The 25,730-nt window shown below is 38.0% G+C and overlaps 1 protein-coding gene across 1 annotated transcript in view; it reads right to left on the reverse strand.

Moving 5' to 3' along the window:
* The window catches only part of HAPLN1 (hyaluronan and proteoglycan link protein 1), a 74,454-nt gene extending 57,734 nt beyond the window's left edge, over positions 1-16,720 (reverse strand). Inside the window, exon 1 of the mRNA XM_045887062.2 lies at positions 16,508-16,720. The gene's annotated coding sequence lies outside the window, so the exon portion shown is untranslated. The remainder of the gene's footprint in view (positions 1-16,507) is intronic.
* Between the last annotated feature and the right edge of the window lie 9,010 nt (positions 16,721-25,730).

A 25,730-nucleotide genomic window follows, 5' to 3' on the forward strand; every position in this document is an offset into this window, starting at 1 on the left:
AAGAGCCGGCCACCCAACCGACTGAACCTCCAGGTGCCCCTCATTTTGGTTTTTATTTGTGATTTCCCAGTGATTAATGATGTTGAGCAACTTTTCATTTGTTTATTGCTCAGTTGTGTATCTTCTTGGGAGAAATGTCTATTCAAATTCTTTGCTCATTTTTAAATTAAGTTGTCTTTCTATTGTTGAGTTGTAAGTGTTCTTTATATATTTTAGGTACCACTTAATAGATACATGATTTCAAATATTTCTTCCAATCCATCTTCCAATCTTTTCTTTTTCTTGACATTGCCCTTTGGAGCACAAAGGTTTTCAATTTTGATTAAGCCATATTTATCTGTTTTTTCTTTGTTTGCTTGTGCTTTTACTGTCCTATCTCGGAAACCATTATCTGACCCAAGGTCATGAATATCCATTTCTCTGTTTTCTTCTGTGAATTTTGTAGTTTTAGCTCTTACATTTAGGTGTTTGATCTATATAATTAATTTTGTGTATGGTATGAGGTAGAGGTCCAACTTAATTCTTCTGTATGTGGCTATTTAGTTGTCTCAGTGTCATTTGTTGAAAAGAGTATACTTTCTCCATTGAATTGTCTTGGCAGTCTTGTTGAAACTATGCTATTGATTTTTAAAAACTTTTTGCATATTAAGGTACTGCTCCTTTTGTCTTCAATGCATATTGAAAACATTTTCCCTTCATTTTGATTTATAGTGTTTTTTATGAATAGAATTACAAGCATTTACGTTAACTAAATATATTTCAATGATTTGTTCTGTCACTATTGGCCAAATATTCACTTATATGTCCCCTAGTAGTAGTTTATGAAAATAATATAAATAGCTATCAACTTTTTATTATTTTATAATAATAAAATACATGTATTTTCTTGGTAGATTCTCAGAACTACAAACACTATGAGGCAAATACTATCAATCATTCTATTTTAAAATGGATAATGAAGCTCAAGGCTTGAATAATTTGCACAAGGCACTCAGCGGCTAGTATATGGTAAAATCTGAGTTAGGATTTAAATGCAGGTCTACCTGAATCCATAGGACAAGTTCTAAAACAACTGAAATAACTTAAACTGGAGCTTCATCAGCATGGATATAGAAGTTACCCCCAAACTATTCTAACTTTTCTAATCTACATGTTCAATTTTATTTATATTCTATTTTAGTACAGAATATGCTATTTCAATTTTTAAAAACAAGTTAAATAAATTAATTTCCATGTAACATATTGGATAAGAAAAATCAAATTCACTGTTGTGTGTAAGTTACCAATAAATGATCAAATAATAGAATGCTAAGTCAGTGAAATGTAAACTTTGTCAGAATATATAAAATAGAGTTGAGGTTTTCAAATATACAGTTCAAGTTGTAAATTATCAAGGCCCAGGATGCTGTTGTTTTACTTCAAAGAGAAATCCTATGGGCTCTGTAGAAAGAACCATGATAGAACCAAACAAATGTAAAATATTCAGTACGATGTAGCTTACCATCAATAAACTACTGACAGAGTTTTTTTATTTGTTTGGTTTTTGGGTTTTTTGGTAGAATTTATTCCTTCTTTCCTCCATCTCCTTCCATACTGCCCCTTAAAATAAGCTTCCAATCCCTGTTACACTTTGTATCTCATTCAACAAGCAAAGGATGTATAGCCTCCAAATGCAAAGATCTGGCCTTACACATAAAGATACAGTTTGTTTTCATCTCCCTTACCTTTTCAATTTGCTATTCAACCAGTTAGTAATCGGCCAAGAGCAGAGAATCACGATTTTTTTTTTAAATCAGATGTATCCAAAATATTTTAGGTGACTTTATATGATGATTACTGTCATTAGGGTAACTTATATGGAGCCTGCTCATGCTGAATGATACTCCTCTGGTCTGGTTGTCCTTAAGGAGTAAGTCTGTAGTTCAAATTGTAAATTATCAAGGCCCAGCATGCCTTTGTTTTACTTCAAGAGAAATGCTATGGGCTGTGTAGAAAGTTGCTCTGCTCCAGAACAGTCTTCCTTAATCAAAGGATTGTAAGCATTACACAGAGCACGAATGCAATTATATCAAAATCTCAACTTCACAGGCAGTCAATACACTGTAAGACATTTTGTGTATATGCTTAAATAATTTTCAATTGTATATCAGGGCACAGATGAAGGGAAATGTTTCTACATTGTCCATTCAAACTTGAATTTCCTGTAGTGTTCACCCATGCACCAAAAATTTGGATTTACAATTCATGAGAACATTCTGATACATAAATGTATAAACAAAAAAAGAACTGATTCCTGATATATTTAATAGTAAATCAATCCTGTTCCATAGTTTAGGATAATAGGCTTAATCAACAACCAGTTAAAATGTTAATAATAACAGGAGTGTAATTCAAGTTATACTTTAACATAAGGAGCAGAATGCTGGCATTCCTTCTGTTGGTAAGTCACAACACATGCTTTATTTAAAACTACACTTATTGGGGTGCCTGGGTGGCTCACTTACTTAGCATCTGACTCTTGATTTGGCTCAGGTCATGATCTCAGTGTCTTGAGATCAAGCCCCGTATAGGGCTCTGCACTGGGGGTGGAGCCTGCTTAAGAGTCTCTTTCTCCCTCTCCCTCTGCCCTCCTCTCTACATAAACAAACAAACAAACAAACAAATAAACCCAGGAGTTTTAAAAAGTGGGAACCCTGGCATTCTAGGTAATGCAGATGTCTCATCCTTGAATGACCTTCTCCCCTCCTATCAGTTTGAGGTGGCAATTTCTGGCCTAGAGAAAAGCCATGGAATAATAGTTAACTAGGAGTCATAGATTGTTTACTTCTTATCCTTAGCATGGATATTTTCATGCTGGGGCAGGCAAAGAGGGATGAGGGGAGACAGTGCATTTTTTCACAGGATGTATAGTAATGCGAATTAAGATCACATTTTGCTTTTTACCAATCATAGTAAATCGGTATTTCCCTTTAATGTTTAGATCTCAAAGTCTTTGAACTATTTTGGTTTACCTTTGGGGAATTAATGCTCTACCACTAATGGTAACTATTAGACCAAGCTACATGTCAACTTTTGATATAACCTAGCATTTCATGGATGCAGATATTTAAATGATGATGCATTGCTCTTCTCCTTCTACCTGAAGATTAATTTGAAATAGTAACAATACGTAATGAGATAAAATCACAGTAAAGCAGTGCAGAAGATCAATGCCTTCTATTTTAACAATAAAGGTTTTCAACTCTGCATTGACATTTATTTTCCATTTCTCCGATGTACCAGATATTTGTTTAATAAAAGGAGACCTTTCCAGTGACAAGGACATTATCTTTTTCATTTCTATAATCCTGTGAGCACTATCAATCAGGAGGTTTGCTTTCAAGTCATGTTAATATAAATTAGGTTTTTCCTTTTAGTCATAGAGTTTCAAGACTCAAAGCCTGTACATGGGCTGTAAAGCTAAAACTAAGAGTAATTGCAATGTGACTTGGAAGCTAGAAGAAATAAAATAATCTGTAGGGTTTGGAATGATGTGCCCCAAGTAAACTTTTACAGAACAAAACCTACTGTTTTACATTTAGAAGTAAATTGCCCAAATATGAACTAGGAAGATAGTGAACTTATTCAAGGTAGCTTCACAGGACAAAGCTAGAACAAATGGATGAGGGTTAAGGAAGTCCATTTTGCACAATGTCAGGAAGAACTTTTTGGTAAGCCCTCTAAAAGTGAATTGAGTTGCCCTGTGAAAGACCTAGTGCTTTCGGCCACTGCAGGGGTTGAAGCAGATCAACAGATGATATCACATGAGGGATTCCTGCAGTGGGTGGAACGCTGGAACAGATCAGGTCCTTTGAACTCTGATTCATATCTAACCTTTGAGGTCAAAACTCTTAAAGACATCAGGTGGATAAAACGATCTACTAACAAGGAGACTTCAAATTAGTGAAAGACGTGTCAACAATTAATTACAGCATGAATACATAGAAAGATGTGTTAAGTAGAGTAATGGTGGTGCAGATAAAATATTAAGAGGAAACTGAGAAAAAAGTGACTTATTTCGGGGAGCAGTACAATGTAAGGGTGCCTGGAGGAAGTGTTTTCTATTAATGATCCTGGCAAGAGCCACAGTTCAGGTGGGAGGGATCAAGTGTGAGGGATTCCTCCTGAGAGAAGTGAATGAGCAAAGAATTAGAGTAGAGCTGCGTGAATGTTTGGAGAGAGAGGAGAGATAATCTGGAGACCTGAATTATCATCATCTTTGTGATAAATTTGCATTTACTTTAGCTACCAAGACCTGCCTTTCAGTGCTTTAAACAAATAATTATAGCATTGTAAAATATCCTATATAAATCCTAAACTTTGCAATCATTACATTGATTTCCTCTTTGTAATTCAAAGTAACATTCGATAGTGATAAAGTTACAAAGTTAGGAAGCTTCTTCCCTCACATGGAAAAAAAAAAAAAGAAATGATGTTTTAAGTCATATACTTAGTTCAAGTTTGCTCACAAGATCCATTGGGTCCACGATTCAGTTCAAGTAACTGTAAAATGCACGTGGCAGTTTGTGTTTAGCATGACTCTGTTTACTGAGTTCCATCCTTCAGTTATTCTCTGGAGAATTTTTTCTGGTTAACTGGGGTCTGCACTTTCCACTTCTTCAACAACAGGGTATCCCAGATAATCAAAAGAAATACATAGGTAACATGAGATAGTGATACAGATGGATACGAACCTCCCAAACTTGTCCAGAATTTTTCCTCGACAGCAGTAGGACAACATCTGAAAACACACTGCGGGAACTGAGTCACCACAGAACTGGATCAGTCCAGCTCCTTCAGGCAATGAGGGACACTGATAGCCCTGTGGGCCTGAAGATTCTGCTCTTTCAGAGAAAGTAGGCCAAGCAGATAAGAGCTACCCAGAGTACAGGCAAGCCCACCTGCTGACGTTGGGCATTTTCTAATGCGGAAAGAAAAGCAAAATTTCCAACTGGTTAATTTTGCTACCTGTTCATCTACTTGAAGTCTTTTGTTGCCGGACGCTATTGATAGTCTCTCTTTGTTTTTGTCAGCAGTTTATCTCTGCCATGCCTGGGTGTAGGTGTTTTATTTTTGTTTTGGTATTTATCCTGTTGTGGCTTTGGAGTGCTTGAATCTGTGACATGGACAGTCACAGCTATTATTTCTAAAAAATTGTTTCTGCCCCATTTGCTCTTTCTCCTTCAGGGATGGCAACGTCTGTATCCCATAGATCTTTTACTCCTCTCTCCTGTGTACCCCGCACCCTGCACCCCAGTACCTTCTTCCCTTTTCCTCTTAGGTCTCAGTCTGCTTTGTTGTTGTTGTTGTTGTTGTTGCTTTTCAGACCAGTTTTCCATTTACTAATTATCTCTTCATTGTGTCTCAACTTTTTATAAACTCATATATTGAGTTCTTAATTTTAGTTTTTACAATTTCCTAGTTTTAGAATTTCCATTTAAATCCCTTTTTTTTTGGTAGTTTCCAGTTCTTTGGTAAGAATCTCTTCAAGTCTAATTTCTTAAACATATTACTCACATAAAATCTGTACCTGGTAACTTTGATATTTAGATCTCCTACTGGTCTGTTTCTATTTTCTGTTTTACTATCTTGATTTTTTTGTTTGTTTGTGTGTTTGTTTTGGTCCTTTTGGTCCTATCATCTGGTATGCTGGATAATTTTAGATGAGGGGAGATGACACTGGAAAGGTAAGCTAGAGCTGGTCACTGAGAACCTTGTAAATAATATTAAATAATTTGAACTTAATTTTCACAGCAATAGATAAGTGTTGAAGGGCTTAAGCAGGCAACTGTTTTCAGATTTATACTTGAAAAACATTACTCTAGCTTCAGTGTGGGGGAATGCAATAGAAAGAAAGAAGATGGGAGGGCAGAAACCAGTTGGTAAGGTTTGCAAGAATTCAGGCAAGAGAGGATGGTCACAGAGGGTAAGGTTTATGCTAATGGAGATAGAAAAGGATGCATATATATTCAAGAGATACTTATGGGATACAGTCAACATGGTGACACCCTTCTTTCTGGTTTTGGAAATAGAGCGGAGAGGAAATGGTGTCATTTACTATACTAGATAAAATTGGAAACAGTTCAAATTTAGGAGAAAGAAAACATACTGAAAACAAATCATTGGTGACCCCAATGAGGAGCGTTCTATTGGAGTAGTTGCGGGAGAAAGCACATTGCTGTGAGTTGAGGAGGGGATGGGGTGAAGAGGTAGAGAGCGAGCATAGGTAATTCATGAAGTGTGGCTTTGATGGGAAGGAGAAAGATTGGTAGGTAGAATGTATGTGAGATTAGGGAGAATTATATATTTTCAAGACAAAAAGATATGACCGTGATTAAGTGCCATCAGGAAGAAATAATCAGAGTGGGAGAGGTTGAAGATGTAAGAGAGAAAAAGCTTAATTAATAGGGACTCTCTCTGAGAAGGGGACATGGGATCTAGAGTTCAGGGTATAATGTCTGCCTTAGACTCTTAGAAGTAAAGGATAGCTTTTTCTCCTAATAGAAGGGAAAAAAGAATATATGGGGGTGCTGGTGGTCAGGGACTAGTTTTGGTGGCAGGACAGTGACAGAGTTCTTTCTAGGTGGCTTCTATTTTCAGGGAGGCTTGGACATCTGCTACAGGAGGTTCAAGAAACAAAACTTCTAAGAAATATAGTAGAATTGCCACACAGCATTAGAGATCCAGCTGAAGTCAGATACAATGGTTATACAGTGGCCCCATTCTGCAGGGTGGTTATGGGTTTTTCCTAGCAGTTCCCAGCAATTTAGAGCAAGTATGGAAGAAGTGGGGCAGTTAGATTTTCCTGAAAAAGGATTTTGGGCTGGTGGGTTCATCTGCTGACAACAGGACCAAGACAGTGAGAATGTTGGCAAGCTGATGGACAGTGGAGGAGAATATGAAAGTAAAAGGGAGCAAACAGGTAGAAGGAAGAGAGGAAGTCTGGGATGGAGGTTCCAGGTCATTTTGGTGGACCAGTAGTCTAGAAATCCAAGTATTCTAGTTTGGATGACTGGGACTATGATGATTTTTGACTTACATATAAGATAATCAGTTTGCTTGAGAGAGTCTTGGTCTATATCACTTTGCTGGAATAATTAGTAAGGCACCCCATTTCATTTTCAAAGTGTTCTAGTTTAGCTCATAAATTATATGGCCTTGGTATCTATGTAGAGATGGCATGGACGAGGCTTGGTATACAGGATATAATGATTTCAATTTTGGACATGTTAAATACAAGTAGCTTATGGGAAATTCAGGTTGAAAGGTCAAGTGAACTTAATATACATGCAGATACAACCAAAATTCAGTCATAAAACATTAAACAGTACTAAATGATTTATAATTTATTATCTTAAGAATCATTTATTAATTTGTAGACAATATATTAAACTTCTAGAAAATATGTGCATTAAATACTTGAGAGCCCTTTCTAAGTATAACATGTATGGCATTCTTTGGTAAAATGAAAAATATTAATCATCTGAGGAATAATTTTAACATTGACCAAACGGTCAAGCTGGGAAAACAGGTTAATGGACTGGTGAAGTTGGATCATACCTCAACACATCACAAGGTGGCAGCACAACTACAGTCTGACGTAATTAACGAGGGAAAAGATCCCTTTCAGGTATTTCTGCAGTTAGAATACTTGGGAGTTTAGGGCGCCTGGGTGGCTCAGGTGGTTAAGCGTATGCCTTCGGCTCAGGTCATGATCCCAGAATCTTGGGATCGAGTCCCGCTTCAGGCTCCCTGTTTGGCGGGAAGTCTGCTCCTCTCTCTGTTTCTCTCTCTATCATGAATAAATAAATAAAATCTTTAAAAAAAAATACTTGGGAGTTTATACCCATTTTACATGTATGTATGAATGGAGGCTTTTTCATTTAAAAATGATTGCTTGTTTTATCATTACCAACTCGAAAAAGTGAATATTAAAAAGCTTAATTTTTTAACGTACATTATTTTAACACATTTTAGATAGACTGAAACACATGATCACTAATATACATTTATGTCATTCTTAATACAGCCCTTAGTGTATAGGCTATATATATAAAACACCATCATTATAAATGTTTGATACATTTGCACTGAATGGTATATCATAGTTAATTTTATTTCGATTATCTTTTCAATACATTTAACTTGTGAAGATAGATTCAGTAACTTCATTTGTTGACTTTAGAAGGAGAGTGTTCAGAAGTTTCATGGGGAAATTCTTGTTTGCCATATTCTAGTAACAGTAACTTCAAGTGTCGGGTAGTGTTATCTAATTTAGCCAATAAAAAATACAGGGCACCCAGCTAAATTTGAACTTCAGATGAACAACAAATAATCTCATTAGCATAAATATGTACCATGAAATATTTGAGACATACTTATACTAAACATCATTCAATTATCCTTTGGATTTTATATGGCAGTTGTAGTATGGAGGGCGGAGGGAAGGAGAAGAATTGGGGGGAAAAAAGCCAGTTGCTGGGAAAACCAGAGAAATTCAGGGTTCTGGGCTCCAAATCTGCTCTAAGATTAGGAGGTCTTCAAGATCAAGGAACTAGGAAAAGAATTATAAATGGACCTGAGCTAGGCTGCATTCTGTGATGAACTCATTTGTATGCTAAGCTAAACAACATGGGCTGAGGTTAATCAAGTACTCTGGTGAATTACCATCTACACCACACATTGATTACTGATTTTTAAACAACAAAATGCAACAACATATATTTAAAGCTAGCTCAGTATTGGACAAAATTGAATAAATAACTACAATTCAGACATTTTGGGGTCTTACCCAGGTTCAGAGTTATCATTATGAAAAATCTGTCTTTAGAGTATCAGGGCTTGGAAATGCCATTTTAATTTCATTTAATTCAACAAACATGTCTGGCACCTTCTATATGCAGAGGACTAAGACTGAGATATAAAGATTAATAACACTGATGTTATCCAACTCAGTGGACATTTATAGTTGATAAAATACAAGTTAAGATCATGCACAAACAATGGCAAAAGTCATTTTTATCAATTTTTTTCTTGTGTTTCAGTTCACAGTCAGCTGTTTTCCCCTTTGCTTTTTCCTAGGTGATCTCCTTCTCTCTTCTGTATGATTATCAACTACCATTTTAGTACCAAAGACTTCCAAATCTCTATTTTCAGCCACAACTTTCTCCCCTGTGCTGAAGATATATACATTCAACTCACATGGGTTCTTGGATGTCCCATTGTTCTTCCTAAATTAGATTTACCATATTCTCCCAGAAACTTTTATTCTTCCTTCATTCTTTTGTTTGTTTGTTTGTTAAAAGATTTTATTTATTTATTTATTTGACAGAGAGAGACACACTGAGAGAGGGAACACAAGCAGGGGGAGTGGGAGAAGGAGAAGCAGGCCTCCTGCTGAGCAGGGAGCCCGATGCGGGGCTCAATCCCAGGGGATCATGGGATCATGACCTGAGCTGAAGGCAGACGCTTAACGACTGAGCTTAATCTTAGTCTGTCACATCTCTCTTTGTGTTACCGTCTGCCCTGGAAACAGTCACACTATCCTTGACTTCTCTCTTCCATCCAATAAATGCATCCTTATTAGATCATGCCTACACTGGTCCAAGGCCTCTCTCAACTCATTTCCAGACTCTAGTCTTGCTTTCCTTAATTTTAGAGATTTATTGAAATTATCAATTAATTTTATGTATATTATTCATTTTATACCAATTATATTATTTAAATCTGGGAAGATTTTATGCATTTAACAACACTGAAAGATCAGAAGACAAAAAAGGAAACAGAGGCTGAGTCAGGGAATGGCCTGAGGTTGGGAAGTGTTCCGACATCTGGAATATAGGCACTTGGAATAAAAGGCCGGGAGACCCCGAAAGCCCCACGTTCTGCCCTGTACTGGGCATTGACAACAACAGTAAGCATTGGCAGGGCACCTACTGAATTTCTGCATCTAGATCTCCCAGCTAGGTGAAGAATGCAGACCAATGATCCTTCTACTTTAGGCCACAGGAAGAAGGGGAAGGAAAGTCTCTAAATCTGGGTTATCAGTCCTGGCATTATAAAATGTGGTGAGCACATCTTCATATAAGAACAGATCAGTATCTTATAGGAGTACCAAACTATGGTGGCATAATCAAAGGAATGTAATCAATGAGAACATAAATCTGAAACAACTAATAAGATATGGCTATCATTATGCTATATGTTAATTAAACAAAAAATGGGAAGGAATTAACACAAATGACTCTGATTAGCTTTCTTTATATAAAGGCAAAGCAGATCTTCATTTTCCCCCCGTAGTTAGTTTTCCAGAATCTATAATCAACATCAATGTCAAAATTTCTCTGTAACCAATTGTAGTGAAGTACCTTTCATATTTTAAAAGATGTTGACTTTGACCCACATTTTCAACATGGTGGCTAATTCCTATGCTTACCCCAAGCATATTTTGTCTTCTTCCCTTAGCCCCTTTACTTAGAGGAGTCCTCGGACCAAATATTCCCTCCCTCTAGACCTGGACATTTAGGGTGGCCCAAGGGCTCAAATGGTAGAACATAAGAAGCTCTAGGTGCTTTACCTGTCCAGGGGCAGTGACCCAAGCATGGCGATGAAGGGCTGAGAGGACTTGAGAGCAGGTTTTGGCAAAGTAAACGGAAGGGTTCAAAGGGATGGGCTTTGGAGGCTCCTCCAGGTGGGAGAGGGGACACTCGGTCTGGGCACAGCTCTGGGGAGAGGGTGAAAGGACAGGTTAATCAGGCTCAGCTAAAAGGAGCCAATCATTAACAGGACTCAAGATCCTTCAAGTTTCTAGAAACGGGCCTTGAGGGAGTCCCTCTAGCCTCACATACGGAGTGGGGTAAATGAGAGATTGAAGACCATGGAGGACTAAATCAGCTTAATTACACCCTTTGGTGTAACGATAGGAAGGCCCCCGAATGTTTGAAATTCTTTTCACAGAAAACAAAACATTTACTTTAGAGACATAAAAGGCTTGAAATGTAAATGCATGAGTGAAACTCATTCACACTGAAGTGTAATCAGTCAGTCAAGAAATCAATAAACCAGAGAAGTATCAGATCCTCTGGGGTGGGGGTAGAGAGCAGGAGTCTCACTTTATGAGATAGAGGCAGGGGGGAAAGTTTGGATAAAGGCAAAGAAAAGAGACCCAGGAGACTATGAAGACAAACTTCACCTACGTGGCAAATTTTACTAGTGATTCATGATGTGCATCCATCTGTCTTCCCCACCAGCTTGTGAATTCCTTGAGCCAATTACTCTGCAACACCTAGCATGGTGTCTGGTGCAAATGGTAAGCACTAAATCATTCTGTGTTCCATCTGAATTTTAGATGCAAACTGGCAGACAGCAACTGTGTGCAAATGAGTTTTTGCTTTTCCTGTCCATCCAAGCAGACAGATTATTGGAAGCCTCACCCTCCTGGAGGTCTGCAGAGCCACCCTCCCAGGCCCATCTGCGCCCACACAACCAAAAACCGAAGTTCTTATCCACTCAGCTAGATAGCAAACACGGAACATGATTTTAAAGATGCATGCTCAAAATTCTCTTAATACAAAAACTATGAGGCTAGAACTTTCTGCGTGTTTCTGTTGCTCCATGTACCTCAGGATCTTGCAGTGTTTTAGATTCATTATCAGTCAATTTTGACTTTCTGAATTTTTTAGAATGAATTTTCATGGTATAAAGTGAAGGTCCCAGCACATAGCGCTAGCACAGTGCCTGGCAAATAGCAAGGATTTAATACATTTTTGTTGAATGAACAAATGAGTGCATGAATGATCAAATGAGGTGATCTCCAAATCGAAATAAGAGAGTCAAAATGAGAAAACTTCACACGGTATAGGTGGAAACTGATGCAAGATATTATCCACGAAACTTTCGGGAAAGTTTGGGAAAATCCAGATTTACCATAAAAATAATTTGAATGTTATTTAACTTAATTGGATTTTATTTAGTACAGTAAATGTAACTGGAGTATCGTAATTGGAATTTAGGAACAAATCAAGTGATTTGTGTTCTCTCTGGGTTAAGGTAGGTTGGACAAAAGGGGAAATTTCTGTTGCCCTTACAAGTTTGAGAACCACTCCCTGAACAGTATGTAGTCAGTGTTCTGTGACTTTCATTTTGCGAGTTTGTTTTGCTTGTTTTTGTTTTGCCTTGTTTTGCAAATAGCCCCCTGGCCTTCTATTGTTGCCCCCCCACCCCCACATCTCAGGCGTCACTCTCTCACTCCCCTGTTAAACTATAAAACAATGAATAGAAGCTCAAAATAGTTCAGCACCGTTTGCTATTTTAAACAAATCCTGGCTGGATCTGCATGTGCCTAAGAACTCTGCACTAGGAGCAGCCCCCTCCGGGTCCCCATCACTGGGAGAAGCCATCAGGTGGACCCACTCTGTATGACATCACCGAGAACCCAGTAGCAGCAGACCATTTCGGAGAGCTTGGCGGGTTCTCGCTCACAAACTTGTTCTTGTCTAGTGTCACTAAGCCATCTGAAACCACGAATGACACATTTCCAATCCATGTCTAAAGTTCTGCTTTCATGGCCTCTGACTTTTAGGTCCTCGAAGTACAAGTATGGGATTCGTTCTAAATCATGAGGATGGTCCGATGAAATTGTTAACAGAATGGTTTGTTTCTGGTGGATAACAACTTATTGGAAATAAGAATTAAGATAATATGCTTTCTTTTACATGATTGATAGTGTTTCCAGCCACCGCCTCTGATCGACTCAGGCTATAATTTTGTGGCATTAATGATAAAGGACTTAATGAGAGGCTTTCCTTCTTTCCCCATGTAGGTCTCACTGCCATACACAAAACCAAAGTCCCCTAACTAGGAAGCTTCCATTCCACACAGGCAGGCCCAACTGGATTTATGGATTACACCACTAGAGCTCACTCAGCAAGTAACACATTAATCATTTTTTTTTCTTACCAAGGCATTTTACCTTCCAATGTGAATTTCAGAACTTGTCTTGATTAATGCTGATGTGCTGAACACTGTTGCCATTAAGTCATAGATCTTGCAAAAAGCCACTTGGAATAATTCACATACCTCCTGGAGAAAAGTTTTTCAAAATTCTCAGTGCAATATTCTGATGGATTAATCTATGATATCCTGATGCTTCTTTCAAACGGTGGCTTTCCTTCTAATAGTTCTTTTCTAGGATTTTTTCCCTATCATGTCAATTTAGTGAAAACAGTCTTCCTGCTTCAAAGCTGTATATGAACCACAGATATTGAAGTTGTTCTCCATGCTAATTTTTAGGGTTTGAGGGCAATACCTCTAGGACCCCCAAACAAATTTTACTACTATCCTTTTACATTTAATGAAAATATATCTAGAGAAGATGTAATATGTGCAAGTATCTGTGTGCTAGCCTTTTTTTTTTTTTAAAGATTTTATTTATTTATTTGAGAGAGAGAATGAGAGAGAGAGAGCATGAGAAGGGAGAGGGTCAGAGGGAGAAGCAGACTCCCTGCTGAGCGGGGATCCTGATGCGGGACTCGATCCCGGGACTCCAGGATCATGACCTGAGCCGAAGGCAGTGGCTTAACCAACTGAGCCACCCAGGCGCCCTGTGTGCTAGCCTTTTAAGCTAGTAATTATTTACCCATTTACCCTCAGCAACACTGAACTTTACAGAAGTGTATTTCCATAGGAGAAACAGTGATTCAAGATTCAAAGTCTCCCCATCCTTTCTTGAACTAGGTCATGACATCTCTGTAAAAAAAACACATTCTCTATTAGAAGCGAGTCACAGTTATTAAACTATATCCTCATGGAGGCAGAAAGTTGATGGTAAATTACCCAGGAAAGAGTAAACTGATTTTAAATGCAACCACCGGGAATTTAATCAACAGTTAAATGGCACCTTGATTTTTAAATTATATAAAAGACACTTGCTATATTTTCTACTGTGAGCACCTACCCCAACGTCTGCCATGCAGTTAGTGTTCAAAGTCAAGAGAATAGAAGTCTCAGAAGTTTTTAGTGAGAGGCTGGTGCGAAAGCCTTCTTCAATTCAACCACTAGGTGGCACACAGGGACCGCACTTCACACACTGAACCATCACAGACCCTACCTTTCATGGTGTAAATAAAGAGCTGCATTATTAATTTATGCCATCACGTCCACTCTACACCTAATATTTGTTTAACCAGTTCTTTCCTCTAATTCTCCTTAAACACTATTGATTAAAATCCTAAGTGTATTCAGGTTTCATCCCTCCTCATTTTCCTCCAACAATATTTTGTCACCTTTAAATAACAGACTAAGTACATTTAAATAACACAGACAAAGTACCATGGTTACTAATAATGAATCCAACATGTTGGAAAATTAACTAAAGGCAACAGAAGCCTCTGATGTAAAAGTTATTTTCAAATTTGCTTTGCATTTTGTTGGAATTTTAATTGGTGGAATATTATCTTAAAAAAGTAATCTGGAAAATAAAACATGCATGGGAAACAAGCAAAAGGAAATGAAAAGAAAACCAGCACTAGTGTTTTCTGGAAAAGGGAGTTATTTCCTGAAAAAGGATTCGTGTTCATTTTTCCAGAAACGAAGTACAGTTCTACCTTCAGATTTAAACCCTTCTTCAACTCTTCAGAAAATACCAGTATTCTGCAACCAAGATGTTAAAAGGCAGGACTTTGGTAAACCATCTACTTATAAAGTATCTTTCTGCATATTCTGCCAAATGTATTTATCCTGGATGTGTTACTTGCTCCCAAAGGAAGGAAGAGGAAGTGAAACCACTAGGGATATAATGAATTGATTCTTCTCTGTGAAAGTCTCTTCAGTACTTCTAAATTACAGTGTCAGTCATTCCTCTGAGAGACAGGGCCTGCTGACAATAAATAAATGGCTTGCTTTATAAGAACATGATGGTCTTCTCTTTTTTGTTTCTCATAGAAAGCTCAGACCCCCAGGACACTTCTGGAACACTGGCCTCTGGGTACATTCTCCCTAGGGACCAGCGATCTTTTGAGGTTGTTGCTTTTCTCTCACTCATTTAATTAAGTTTAAGGAAAACTACTTCTGCTTATCTAGTTTTCCCATTTTAAAAGCTGTTTCCAATTTTGTGAAGAGGTTACCAAAAATGTAACATCATTCTTTCAGCTTAAACAATTAAATTATTGAGAACAGATAGCCCCCAAATGACTAAAGACTAATAAATGCTCAATAGACCTCTGGCACACGTTCTAGTTTACTGAATGGAATCGAAAACTTCTTTATTAGTAGAAGTAAATGGGACTGAAGTTAAACACTGATGTAAGAATTATCACATTAAAAGTTATCCAGAGAGAGCTACTATGATACATTTCTGATAGAACAATGTTCCTATTTTATGATTCCATTGAAATATTGAAGTCATGGAAGTGTGTATAAAATTATTGCAATGTAGTACCCTGAAATAATCAAATAGAATGATTACCAGAAACTACAATTATAATGAATAAATATTACATTTCACTTAGAAATTAATTCACAGGCTTAATTTCTTAAAAACCGTTAACTTCCAAGATGCCAGCCAGTATGTTTGATTTTATGACATCACGTTGGAACATGTACAGGAACACTTTCCACCCTAAAAATTCCCAAATGTACTGGCCACTCGGTGTGTTTTTCCAGTGATAAATGAAAATAAAATAACTTATTTTCAAAATAATAAACCATCTCATTTTGAACACAACAGTCAAATTCAGTGGAAGAAAACAACTTCATTTAAGACCCAAAATGTTCGGATTTGCTTAGAGTGGTGAACCGTCTCAACACGTAAATCCTTTAAGCAACTTTTAATGGTAATCTTAACAACTATGATTTTAAAATATTTTTCAGTACCTTAAAATTAATTATCAAATCATTCAATGTATGAAGCACGTCATAACTCTATGATCTTAATTTCACAATTAACTGGAGCAGCAGGGACCAAAATTGGTAACATCTCAAAGTATCAATCTAACAGGTATTTCCTATGATTACAGTAACTTTCTTTTCCACACAAACCTATATATTCCCTAAAACAAAACTCTAAAATCTGGAATGGACATTCCCATTCCTCAGCATTTCCTTCAACCTATACTATCGTTTTTTTTTAAATCTCAGGTGCTATGAAAATGCTTGTTGAGACACAGATGGAAAAGCCACCGCTTGGAAACCACGCGCCTACCAGATTTATAGTAACAGGAGGAAAAGCCAGGATACTAGAGTTAATCCTTACCCCAATCTAGACTGAGCTTTTTTATTGCAATCCAGTATTTTATCTGACAATATGACTCTTCAAAAAAAAATTGAGATGTCATGTTAAACTCAAAAGAAAATGAGAGAAAATAAGAAAATCTGTTTTAATGTATATATACATCATAATATGTACTGCTCTCTGAAATCTTCAAGGCACTAATGTTTGAGAGGGAGAGTGAAAATTTTATGGAAGTTTTACCTTGTCCTGAAATCCAGAAGTTCAGATGCTCTCAAGTCCTGCTGAGGTTGGAGCCTGGAGATCAAGTGAAGCTAGGGCTCTTTCTCCTCACCTTAAGTTTGTCTCTGGGCAAGTGTGTGTGTGTGTGTGTGTGCGTGCGCGTGTGTGTGCGTGTGTGTGTGTGTGTGTGTGCGCGCAGAATGTCTCTTTGTGGCGCTGGATGGCAGAGGTCCTGGTCCTGGGAAGAAGGAGGCACTTTCTCACCAAGAGCAGAAGAAAAGCAAAGCGTCACCAGCAAAGTTCTCCTCCCAGATCCCCTAATTACAGCCTAACGTGCACTTCATGCAAACTTCAGGGAGGAAGGGAGGGGCAGCTCTGTGCCCAGATCTTGTGAAACAGCCGCTTCTTAGACGACTTTCCACTCCGCTCAGACCCCGGAGTATCCCGCTCAGGGCTTGGGAAAAGCAGCTACAGCCACAGCCCCCCCCCACACCACACCTCCTGCAGCCCCACCACTCCGGGGTCTGTACAGAGAGGCTGGGGCAAGGGGTCGGGAGAGCGAGCTATGGGGCAGCGGTGTGAGGCAGAAACGCCAGGACAGTACATTTTCGCTTTGATTTTTAGCCTCGGTTAAAAGGAAAACCCAAAGGTCGGAGATGTCCTAGCCTTTCCGTCTCCCTTTCCCCAGGAGATCCAGGGTGACTAGGTAGAGAGGCAATTATGGCAACAGCAGACAAAGTTTCCTAAACCGGAGGTGCCCTTCCACCCACATTGCAAGAAGTGTATTTTCTTGTTTATTGGACTCAATATCGATATTGGGTTTGAATCTCCGTTAACAGACAACTGCTATTGTATCCCTGGATGACGGAGCTCAAAGAACCTGGATTTATTTATAGAGTGAGGAATGCGAGGGGCGGACGAGATGGGTGGGGTTGGCTTATGGATCCATACCCAGGATTAGAACCAGATGGGCGCAGGGCGCGCGCGGGTGCGCGCACACACACGCACACACACCCCAAAATAACCACGGGGGAAGATGCTGGGACACGCGGGAAAACGCCTCCTGAACAAATAGACGTTTATTTATAACTCCGGGGAGGGTATATAGGTCCATTGATTCCCGCCTTGAGTAACCAAGGGTTTTGGAGAGGAAATGGCTTCATATTTCAATAACAGAGACACCTTTGATGGAGCCTGGGGGGGGGGGGGGGGGAAGAAACACACCGCAGGAAGCCAAGGGCTGTCGAAGCGGCCGGGAGGGAGCGGGGCCGGCCCGGGGGGGGATGAGGACAAGCAAACAAGCCCGAGGGCCCCGAGCCAAGGAGCGGGCGAGACGCGAGCTGGCTCGCCTGAGAGCCGGGGGAGCAGGGCACCCCGGGCGCGGGGCGTTGGGAGACCTCCAGAGGCTCGCGGCAGCTCTCCTGTTCCCGCCCGAGGGCCTGAGGGGGCGGGGGGCGCGGGCAGGACTGCAGGCTCCTCGCGACCCGCGCCTCAGCTTCACGGGCGCGCTGCTGGGGCGGGGGGCTGGGGGGCGGAGGGTCTGGCGGGCCGGCGGACTGATGCGCTGAGGGCTTGGTGCGGCCGGGGACTTGTGGGCAGAAAAGCCAAAGGAGTAGGGGCGTCCGTGGGACAGAAGCGCAGGTGAGACGCGGGGACCAGCGAGGCGGGGACGTCCGTGGGGCAGATGAGAGCGCTGGGCAGGGGGACAGGTCGGACGGGGGCGCGGGGAGGGCGGGGCGCGAGATCTGAGCTGCGCCCCAGGCGGCGAGAGGCGCTATTGTCTCAGAGATAAAGCCTAAGCCTAACCCTCGGCGGTGGCTTCGCCTTTGGAGAGAGGCGGGAAAGAGATCTTAAAAAAAAAAAAAATCTTCCCTGCTTTTCCTTGACGTATTTCACTGGTTCTTGCCCCCGGACCGTCGTCCTTGCCATTCCGGTGTGTGGTAAATTAACACGTGCCTCTTGGAAAGATTTTGTTACGAAAACACACCCAACACCCACAGATCCTCCCTAAATGAAGAGTTATATTCAAACTGAAAGAATTAAGAATGAACCCTCCAACAGTCAATTCAACACCTTTCTTGTACAGTCATTCCAAAACCTGGGCAAGACGCCTCTTTGGTCATTTTTTCTATTCCCCCCCCCCACAGAAAACAAGCCGCTAAAGGTTTTGCAAAATTCTGTAGTTAATTTAAGGGCTATTTGAGACAGCTGTTATACTGTAGGCCCCCACATTAACTGCCAACTAAAATAGGATACATCTCTGCTTTTCAACTATAAGAAGAGTGTTTATGCTATTTCTTGTAAATGTTCAGGATGATACGGATTTTGAGGAACATAAAGGAATTAGGGTTAAAAACAAATATCCTACAATTTTTATATCAAAGCTTCATCAAGATGGTGAGGCTGGTGGTATGTGGTTATGAAATCATATAAAGATAGGTTAAACACTAATCTTGTTCTTTCCACTTAAAAACCTAATTTCTGGAGGTGGCCTGGGGAGCACATCAAATCAGCTGGCCCATGGATGGTACTTGTTCCCTTTATTCCAGTGGGGCATTAAGAGAATGTACTGCATTCTCTTCAGAAATTGTTGGCCACACAAGACATCTGTTTGACAATTCTGTTGGACCACTGTAAGTTACTCTAGAATTTTTGTTTGTTTCAATTTCAGGCATAACCCCACCAATTGAGATAAGCTTTCCAGAAATAATGGCAACTACTTTACCACTGATATTCCAGACAAGAGTTATCTTGTCAGTCCTTTCCTACCTCTATTTCTTAGCTCCCTTTCCCAGGTACCTAGTTACTAGTTTTTGTTAAAAGATCTCTAGTATTTTTAATCACAAGTACTTAACCTACCAATAGTGTGTGTTTTTAAGTGTTATTCAGACTTAATTTAATTGACATGATCTACATTTCCATTCATTTTCATTTTTTTAAAAAGATTTTATTTATTTATTTGTCAGAGAGAGAGAGAGAGAACAGGAGCACAAGCAGGGGGAGCGGAAGAGGGAGAAGCAGGCTTCCTGCTGAGCAAGGAGCCCAATGCAGGACTCGATCCCAGGACCCTGGGATCACCGCCTGAGCCGAAGGCAGACGCTTAACAGACTGAGCCACCCAGGTGCCCCTCATTTTTAGTTTCATATGCTTTAGTAATTATTTAAAGTTTACAGTGGAATCAGCTTTAAGAGTCTTAAAATTTTTTTATGTTTAAATTAATTAATGTTCACGTAAATAATGCTTTATAGAGGTAGACATTACTTTGATCAGTTGTTAAAATTATTATACAATTATTACAGTAATATGCATATTAATAAGCTTTGGTTAAAAAAAATCAAATCAAGTAACTAACTAAATAAATACAAATATATTTCATGACCAAATATTTTACAAGGGTATAAGTTGTAAAAAAAAATTGGAAGACCCAAATATCTGTATTCTGTATATGAAGATTCTCTCTAATTATTAATATTAATAATGCATGTGGACACTCATGTCTTTCATGGCATATGAGGTATTTTTGGGGTTTTTTGGGGAAGGCAGGGTGACCCGCTTTTTTAAGTTTTAAGAAAAACCAAATATTTTCTTTAATATTAATTTTTAAAATGACTTACATGCTTAAAATGTATGTCACGTTCTACCTTAAGTTACCTCGCTAGTGCTAGAGATACAAAACCTAAAAATCAAAGTGAAAATCAAGGCCAGTGCAAGGAAAAATGCACACAAATTTAGAGTTAATGGATATCTATATGTCAGCACATTTTGAAAATATCTTGCTTAGCATAATGCAAAAATATTTTTTAAGAATGAAAATTAGGTCAGGATGGTGTTATAAAATGTGACTTTCCATTCTTTTGCTAATTGTAAAAAAACTTGAGTAATCAGGTTGAACCAGGTACAATGGAATATTCAACCATTTTTGACCTACCAAAAAAAGTCAATTTATCTGACTTAACCTAATACAAACTTAAATATGTGCATAGTATAAACCTAGCAGAAACATTTTCAAAATTTAAAAAGTATCAATCTAAAATATCATGAATCTTTAATATGTGATACATTTGCAAGCAGAATGGCATTTCTCCTGGCATATTATACCTCTAATGAAATATAGATTTGTATTCAAATGATGATTATCTAAATTCATCTGCTCTTCAAACTCTGAAAGAAGTTGCTCTATTATTCACTGAATTCCAAAGATCTCCTACTCTGGGAGTTCATGTTTCCTGGAATTTTTACCTCAGGCTAATATTATACCTGGTTGAACATCTGTGAGGATAAAGGTGCAGCTATGTGCACTTTGCAGTACTGGGGGAGCAAAGCCGTTTGACCTTTCCTGTTTGAGGGCTCAGAACATCATTAAAGCATCCCTTGGGATTGCGGGCATAACCATGAGAAAGACATCATTTGTAATTAAGTCCTTCCCACTGGCTATATGCCTGTTGAATTCCATGATTAAAATACAAATTCAATATTCTAAATGGTCACAAAGCATTTGATAAAAGGTTATTTTGCTTTTAATGCAATGGGGGAAGGATAACTTTCCAAGGGCCCACTTTTTGTGCTCTCACTCTCAGAAAGTGTCCTGCAGAGAGACTCTTCAAAAGGGCAAACGAAATAATTTGGCAATAAATTGTTCAAATGTTAAGAGCAGAGCTGTTCCAGAAGCTAGTGAGGCCATATGAATATCCTATCAAGTGATAAATATCTTGAGAAGTAAACGCCAACATGTTCCCCTGCTTGCCTGTTGGACTGGTTTTGGTTTCATAGCACCTTTTTTGTAACCTATTCTCTCAGTGTGTTTCTTTTGTCCAGAACGCCCCAACCTTTTCTTCATTTTTTTCAATAAATTGCTATTTCATTATTAACCAGCTTCTACTTATTTTGCAGTGAGGCCCAGATTCAATCGCAGGACTTTTGTTATGTTGTCTTTGATTGTCCTAATGTCAGGAAACTTCTTCCTCCTTCACAATCCCGTTACTGTTAAGATCACCCACTTGCCACTTGTATGCTGCCTTGCATTTTATTTGTATTTTCATACAGTCCTTTAAATCAGCTATCTTGTAAACTTCCTGAGAGACAATAGTGTATCTTTACATGTTCAGTTTCTAGCACACAGCCTTGCTGTTAGAAGCTGATCAAATAATGTTTATTGCTATTGTTGAAGATAATGAGGAAATTCTCTATATTCAGGAGAGAAAGTAAAAACAAAGAGAAAAGCTAATTATTGAACAAGCTAGTTCAGAGTATTTTGTATCTAGTAGCCAATGGCATACATAATAAATTATCAAAGGTTGATTAATAATTTGGGGGGTGCCTGGGTGGCTCAGCCAGTTAAGCATCTGCCTTTGGCTCAAGTCATGATCCCAGGGTCCTGGGGTAGAGTCCTGAATGGGGCTCCTTGCTCAGCAGGGAGACTGCTTCTCTCTTTCTTCCCCTCTTGTGCTCTCTCTTGCTATCTCTGTCTCTCTTTCAAATAAATAAATAAAAAATCTTTAAAAAAATAATTTGTATCATTTTTGTTGATCTTATAACATTAAAAGAAACATAATACATATTTTTCTTCCATGCTTGGCTGATGAGTGATTGTATAAATGATAATAAACAAAGGTAAACTATTTTACTCTTATTTTAAGGAACTAGGTTGAGGTTAGTGACAAATAAGGTTATTGTCCTAGAATTACAATATCAGCCACTTGAATATTGATTTTTTCTCTTGCATTTATATAGTTATTTTAAATTTAAACCAATTGTAACTATCAGTAAATGTAGTCCTTATTGTATTTTCTTATAACCTTCAAAGAAAAGGATGTCAAGTCTAATTGGGCTGATTCTTAGGGTGGAATGGGTGAATTAGCTAATGCACCAAGGTTGGCATAAAGACTGCTCAGGAGAGACTGAAGTGTAGGGCTTTGATTATTTGAAAGTGAAGGAAATGGTCTAGAATTGTCAGAAAGATGGAGAGAAAGGATTATATTGTATCAAAAGCCTATGAAGAATTTCAAAAAGGAGAGGTTAGTTGAGTGCCAAGCTTAGGGACATCTCTACCAGAAGGCTAGAAGAGAATATTAACATAAGTACTTAGAACAAAAATGCCTCTTAGTAAATTTTGAGTTAAGCTTGGTTTGGAATAAACATCGAGATGTTTTGAGATTTTATATACAAGTCTATGCTAAACTTGATAGGTAAAATCTTCTTTTTTCCTAATATCACCAGAAACACAGAATTGATTCTCTCCTTACATCCAAGTTTTAGGCAGGCACTAGACAGTATTTAAAAGAATAGCTAAGATTAATATACATACATATACATATATCATATATATATATACACATATGCATATTTATATTTTTTTGCATTAAGATCATTAGAAAACTCACTTGTGGTTTATTTTAAGCACTGAGGAAGTAAAAGGATTTTAGAAGGGGCCTTTGGACAGTGCAAGTAGAAATAGCTTTACATGCATTTATCTTCAATACTTCCTTTCACAGACTAGCTCGGCCAATTCATTCTACTGTAAATAGGAAATCTGTACTTCTTTCTTAACCATAATCTAGTTGTTCCAACATATGGCTCAATTAAGGCAGAAAAGATTAAACTGGAAGAAAGACCCTATGAGTAAATTAAGAAAAGAAAAAAGAGGAAGTATTTCTCCATTTTGTGTCTAATTGCTACTAGCCTTGTTTCTGAACACACTGTAATTCTTCAGTAATCCTGCCCTAAATGTCAACTAGAAAATGCTTGCTGGTACAAATACCCAGGGTCGGATCTCTTTTGAGCTTAAAGGCCGGTAATTTGAGAACATGAAAACTTTTGAACATCGGCAAAGTTGACTGTCTTTCAACTTGTACAGGAAAACCTTAACAGTAACTTTAGAAACTGGTGATCTCTAGAAAGTTTTTCCCTGTAAAGATCCACTACTCTAAGCCCTCCTTCCCCCCATCTAGTAACACCTAAATAGAAGTAGAAAATTTTATAATTACTGGCTAAATTGTTTTAACTCAATTCTTTACTTTCTGGATAAGTAAACTGAGTCTCCTGAGACTAAGGAATTGTCCCAAAGTCACCCTGGTATTCTTGAATGTTCACAGCCAACTATTTCTGTAAATCAAAGTACTTAGAATGCAGTTGCAATTAATGTATTTCTTCTAGAACATAGCTAGGAATTAATTATTTCTTCTCTATTTATTACCGTAAATCTCTATTATGGAATTTTGCATCGTTTAACACATCAGTTACGTACGTCTCTCTACCTAAGCGCATTGACTGTTTCTGTCAAATTTATTTTTAAGCCTTCCATGTGGCCAGCTACTCATCCCAAGCACAGTGCCTTGTACATGTAGGGATAAAGAAAAGTTTGCTGAATTTAATCACATCAAAACCATAGAGGAAGTATGTTAGCAGGAAGAAATTGGAAAGTGATTTCTGGTTGAACTTTCAGGTTTATTTTCTATAAAAAAAAATAACAATAGGATTTGATTTGGGATGCAACTTGACTCATTTTTTGGTCTCTTCTCTCTTAGGTTCTCTCTTCAGAGTGCCTTACCGCACAAATATTTGATCGTTCTTACAAGTTGGAAATTACCATGTCAGGATTCTATTGCTTCTAGCAGGAAGTCTGAAGTCTTTCTCACACCTGTCACCTCTTTTTCATTTTGAATATCCTTTTCTTCCCTTGAACCCCACTCTTGGAGTAGCATCCTGGTTGCCTTCCCTGACTCTTAACTCTCTTCAGGAATCCATTTCTACATGCCCATAATACTATTTCCCTCTCTCATAGCTCTGAACATAGCACTTCCTTCATCAAAACCTTTTTGACAAAGCTTATTGGATAGCTAAGCTCTAAAAACCTGAAATGCATATTTGGTTTTGTGACCTAGATGTTAAAAATCTACATTGCTTTACTATACTTGGCCTGAGTGTGGCATTCTTTACTCTTTGAATTAATTAAGTTGTTTGGAGGAAGTAGAAACTACCTTTGGATAAAGTTGAATGAATATAATTATTCATCCGACTCTGGCAACTCCAAATATATTTTTTGGTTATCTAAATTATTATGCATGAAACTGAAACAAATAGGTCACTGCTGAATGGAATTTTGTACTCCCATTTCATAGACAGTCACTATGCTCTATTTTTGTGTGTCTAAACCCAAAGCAATTGAGAAATATTTATAGACCAAAAAGTATACTTGATCATTTTGTATTATGCTTTGATCCCTTTGTGGATTTTCTTGTGAATGTTACGCTTGAGCTATTTGAGTATTACTTATTATTTGAGTATCACTATTAGAAAAATGTATAGAGAGTTCAGAAGCTACCACCCTCAACTGGAATATCTGTAAGAAATAAAAACAAAAAGCTGTACATTACCTTCTTGAGTCTCTATTATAGTATCACTCAAAATATTTTCATTTCCCTAAAAATCCTCTGTGGTCAACTTATTCATCCCTCCTTCCACCTAACCCCTGGCAGTCACTAATGGAGTTTCCATTTTTTATGCTTCTAGATAATTGAAGAAACTGCACTGAGCTTCTATGAGATCCCATCCTGAATGAGAATGTATAGTCCTAGCAACCACTTAGAAAATACAATAAAGCACAAATTTGGGAGCTTAAAAAACATGTTACCTATTTCAAAATATTTCCTACTATTATCTAGCTTCTGTATAGGAGAGGATAAATAAAAGTTTTTTAGGTAAAATCAGTGCAGTACGAGTATATTCCTGGCCCTTTAATAAGAGTAAAGTTTCTTTCTACCTAGTGGGTTGTCACGAAGCCTCCTTCACTACTCCTGATAATTAATTCAATAATTAACCTTTGACTCTTTATTCATGGTGGTATTATTTTGTTTTATAATTTTGCTATTAGAAATCATGAATTATTTTTTATGAACTACATAATTGAAGGTAAAATTAAGGTTCATAGCCTTATTTTCGTTTCAATATAAAATATGTATGTCATTTTGTGACTACTTTTTTTAAAAGTTAACTGTGAAAATGACTTCTTTTTACCATTTTTAAAAATAATTGAATTTGAAGCGTATTTTGTCTCACTGATTCTTCAAAGTTCTGGTTGTCAAAAGATATCTTTTTTTCCTTGGGGTTTAGAGAAAAAAGATGACTCTTAAATAATAAAACGCTTAAGTTTAATGCCTGTAATCTTTCTGATATTATGTATGCTAGTATTACCAAATAATAAGAAAAATAATAGACAATGGCTATTATTTCAATTCTTTTTTTTTTT

Source organism: Mirounga angustirostris, unplaced genomic scaffold (assembly GCF_029215605.1).
Source record: "Mirounga angustirostris isolate CCGP_5_RB_7025 unplaced genomic scaffold, mMirAng1.0.hap1 SCAF_7, whole genome shotgun sequence".
NCBI classification, from domain to species: domain Eukaryota; kingdom Metazoa; phylum Chordata; class Mammalia; order Carnivora; family Phocidae; genus Mirounga; species Mirounga angustirostris.